The 4,269-nt window shown below is 54.8% G+C and overlaps 1 pseudogene; it reads right to left on the bottom strand.

Moving 5' to 3' along the window:
- Nucleotides 1-517: 517 nt before the first annotated feature.
- LOC144374068 (leucine-rich repeats and immunoglobulin-like domains protein 1) lies at nucleotides 518-4,049 on the bottom strand (annotated as a pseudogene).
- Between the last annotated feature and the right edge of the window lie 220 nt (nucleotides 4,050-4,269).

The raw sequence follows: 4,269 nt of genomic DNA, 5'->3' as shown, positions 1-4,269 counted from the left end.
GATGCTCTGGGCAGGCTGTCCTGACTCCAGGCCCTGCCACAGTGCAGTAGGTGCTCTGCATACCCTTCTGCCTTGGGAAGCTTCTCTGCCTCTGTTGCTGCACCTCTCTGAGGTGACACTGTTAGACGTAGGTGTCACCTCTGTCCTGCCAAAGGCTGTGCTGGGGCAATCTTGCAAGGTTTGAACCAAGCTGCCATAGTGGAAAGAGGTAGCTAGACCACACACATTATATATCTGTGAGCCTGTGCTAGTGCCAATTAACAGCTTGTGTTGTTGATCCTATTTCAGAAGTACCCGACAGTCAGCATCACCAGGGGAAAGAAGCATGTAGCCCTCCTCAGAGGTAGATTCAGAGGCAGAATGCCATGTGGCATTATTGCTAGACAGAGCTGCAACAACATCTTTGTATGTGGTGCTGAGGATTGAACCCGGGTCGCACGCAAGCCAGGCGAGCGCACTACTGCTTGAGCCACATCCCCAGCCCTGTTAATATTTTTTAGTGTCAACTGTCATGGCTTCACTTGACCTGAAAATAAATGCCACCATGCTCACCTGTGTTGGTGACACTGTGCTGCTCGCTCTTCTTCCTGATTTGGTAGATGATGCACACCCACACCAGAGATGTCAGAAGGATGCTGCACACCAGGGCGATGGTGAAGACGCTCATGGTGCTCTTGTCCTTCCTGCAGCCAGGTGTGGGCAAGATGCTCAGCTGGCTGTGAGTGCGCTCTGTGCCCAGGATGTTAGATATCTCTCAGGTGTACGGGCCTGCATCCTCCACCACCATGTTCTAGACCACCAGCAGCCAGTTGCTGGAGTGAAGTGGCATCTGTGGGTGAGGCTCAGTGGGCGGTTACCCTTGAGCCAGGTGATGTGGGTGAGGGGCTGCTGGCCACTTTTCACTGGAGGACTACCATCTCCTCAACAGACACCACGCAGTCTTCCAAGGGTACCACCAAGGGCAGGGTCTCTGCAAGAGGTCAAGTGAGCTCACACTCACTCTGGGGCCTCAGTGCTGTGGTCTGCTTGGTTCTCTGGACATGGCACAATCCCACCAGTGAGCTTCTGTCAGAGCAGCAAATGTTCAGATGGCTGATCTCAGGTCACAAAGATGCTCCTGTTCCCAAACTGGCCTGTGTCCCTGTTCTTGACTAAGACCACACCCCTCCTGCATGCTGTCTGTTTCCAGTTGCTCAAGGCTCTGGCATTGCACTGGCCTTTAGTATTTTTGAAGAGATAGGGCTAGATGTGGTGGCACACGCCAGTAATCCCTACAGGTTGGTAGGCCGAGGCCAGGAGGGTCAGGTGTTCAAAGCCAGCCTCAGCAAAACCGAGGCACTAAGCAATTCAGTGAGACTTGGTTTCTAAATAAAATACAAAATATGGCTGGGGGTGTGGTTCAGAGGCTGAGTGCCTCTTGGTTCTATCCCCAGTACCAAAAATATTTTTCTTTAAAAAGAGGAAAAATCCTAAAATCAGCCCCAAATTTCAAACAGTAGAAACACCTTCCAATAACTCCTAGGCTCCAAAGAGCAACTCCACAGCGTTTGCCCTAGGTGCTGTTTAAGACCCCTACACACACACACACACACACACACACACACACACTCGGAATACATTAGGGGTGGAACCTAAGACAGTCAGGGTGACATTCGCCGACACAGAGCCTGCTGAGTTCTGGGCAGTGCAGCTGTAAATGCCCATTTCCACATCAGTGATGAAAACACAAGTCGTCTTCTGGCATGACATACATGCGATGTTCCCGAGCCACAGGGAAGTCTCAGCCTCTGTCCTTCTGCCAGGCAATCTGAGGTTTGGGATGGCCAGTGGCAGCACACTCAAGGGAAACCAAGGTGCCTCTCTGGATGGTGATGTCTTGGGGCCTTTTGGTAAATGATGGCAGCACTGGAAAACAGACAAAAAGGGGATTAGGGGATAGCTAGCTGCAAATACAGGGAATGTCTCTGGGGAAGAGACCCCCAGTGTGTGAGGGCCACAGCTTGCTCTCTCCCTGCCCTGTGCCTTCACCAGCCCAGGACTCTGCTACAGCCAAAAAAGAGGCATGAGCATCCCAGAGAAACAGCCAGCCTCTCCCCACTGTGGCATGGCACTTCCTCTCTGCTCCAGCTAGCGATAGAGTCTCAGGCTGTGGCTGACATTCTGCCTCCTGAACCTCATAGGGTAACGGGTCATGCAGGTGGAGTTGTGGCCTAAGGCTTTTCTGCATTCACAAGCCACCAGGAGAGAGGCCAGCAACAGAATACCTGCTCACGAAGCTGGAGTCACAGGGAGAAGGTCCATGCCTCCCTGGGGCAGCTTAAGGGCCACACAGTCTGCGGGCTCACTGGCTCAGCCTCAGCCAGCACTGGATGCCAGAGTCAGGGTCCAGCTGCACAGGAGGTGACACCACCATTCCTGACCAAGCTGCTCTGGTCAGCCAGGCGCGTGGCACATGCCTCTCATCCCAGTGGCTCAGGAGGCTGAAGCAGGAGGATCCGGTTCAAAGCCAGCCCCAACAACTCAGCAAGGCCCTAAGCAACTCAGTGAGACCCTGTCTCTAAAGTATAGAAAAGGGTGGGGATGTGGCTCTGTGGGTAAGCACCTTGGGACCTCTTTTACCTGGCAGAGAGCCACTTAGTGGTCTGAGTCTTGAGGTGGCAGTGGGGCCTCTCGGAATACACCAAGGCCACCCTGCCAGAGCGAGGTCAAGTCTGCTCTGTGTCTGTGGGGCTGACTGAGCACAGCACACCACCACGTCTGATGACCCATGAGTCAACTTTGTCACTGGCACTTTAATGATCGGAAAATCTCCCTAGGTTCCATGGTGAGGGCACGTGCCCACTCATACTCCTCCTGTCCCCCTCCACAAACAGCAGCCCTGAAGAGAGCCGCTCCGACACGCTGGTTCCTGAGTACAGGACCTCATGCCACCCTCCAAGACACCTGTCCTGCTCTCTGCTGCCTTGAGAGGTGGGGACCTGCCCCTGCCCAGGATGGCCTGTGCCTCCACAGCTCTGCCACCCCCCCAAGGGCACAGCTTCCCCAGGATCCGGGTATGTGCAGAACCTGGAAACCGGACCACATGGTTCCTGGAGCACAACAGACAGAAGTGCCAGGCTCAGCTCTGCCGCTCACCTCATGTCCCCAAAGTCACCCGAAGCCAAGGAAGAAGGGTGCTTAAATCTGCAGAACTTTCTCCCGGCCAAACCCAGGGAACAGTGTGATCTAATTCCACTCTGTCCTCCGTCCTCTTTGAGGTGGACAGCAATCGGAATGAGGTGCCTGGGAGAGACCAACAGGGGCACTTCCATACTGTCCACCGTGAGCAGGGCCTTGTGAGAGTAGGCGGGGCCAAGGTGGTAGGTGATAAGACACTGGTAGTGGCCCTGATGCCACCAGGTGACAGGCGGGAGGTGCAGGATGCTGGTGTACTCTATCACTTCCCCATCCTGCATGCACACGCATACGTGGGAGAAGTGCTCCGTGTCTGCGTTGACCAGAGCTCATTGTCTTTCTTCCAGGCAGACATCTGGGGGGGTTGCTGCTGCTGAGTGCTAAGCACGTGAACTGGAGGTCCTTGCCCACTGTGGGTGATGATCTGTGGCTTTGGGAAGTCATTTTGGGAGAAAAGGGCCACCGTGAGGAGACAGGAGCCAGCTGCTCTCATGCTGGCACAAAACTGGGCCAGACGCTGTGAGAGCCAGGGACACCAGACCCCGCTCGGGTGAGGCCGTGAGCACACCCCTGACTAGACATGGGCCCCCCGTGCTCAGTCATCTAGCCTCTAGAAGTCTCCGGGAGGCCCGTCCCACGGCACTGCTGGCTCTCACACTCAGCACAGGCACACAAGGTGACACTTGCTGTGGCTGCACAAAGGACTCTGGCAGGATGCCTTCCGGAATGTCAGGACTTGCAGAAATCTGAACTCCCTTAAAATGATGAGAGAACTGACAAAATGGAAAGGATCAACTGTGCTGATTTCTGGGGAACCAGACACAAGGATCCATTGGGCGTGGACTCAGGAAAATGGAGTCCTCTTAGAAAGAGAGAGGAGCTCTCTGATGTTGTGAGTTACCCCAAGTCCCACCTGCCCCCACCCCTCTCTGTGACAGCCTTGAGACTCAGCGGTTAGCAACCATGGAGGCGGCAGGTGGAGCTCCCCCCAAAGCCTATTAGAGCAGTGTCACTGTGTGACCTGTTGGGCCACGACCTGGAAAGCCCCACTCTTGAAGAAGGTCACCACAGGAAGCCCTGTCCCCAGGCTTCTGA

Source organism: Ictidomys tridecemlineatus, unplaced genomic scaffold, assembly GCF_052094955.1.
Source record: "Ictidomys tridecemlineatus isolate mIctTri1 unplaced genomic scaffold, mIctTri1.hap1 Scaffold_57, whole genome shotgun sequence".
Taxonomy (NCBI): Eukaryota; Metazoa; Chordata; class Mammalia; order Rodentia; family Sciuridae; genus Ictidomys; species Ictidomys tridecemlineatus.
The sequence above is the reverse complement of the archived record's forward strand: the minus strand, read 5'-3'. Positions and strand labels throughout refer to the sequence as shown.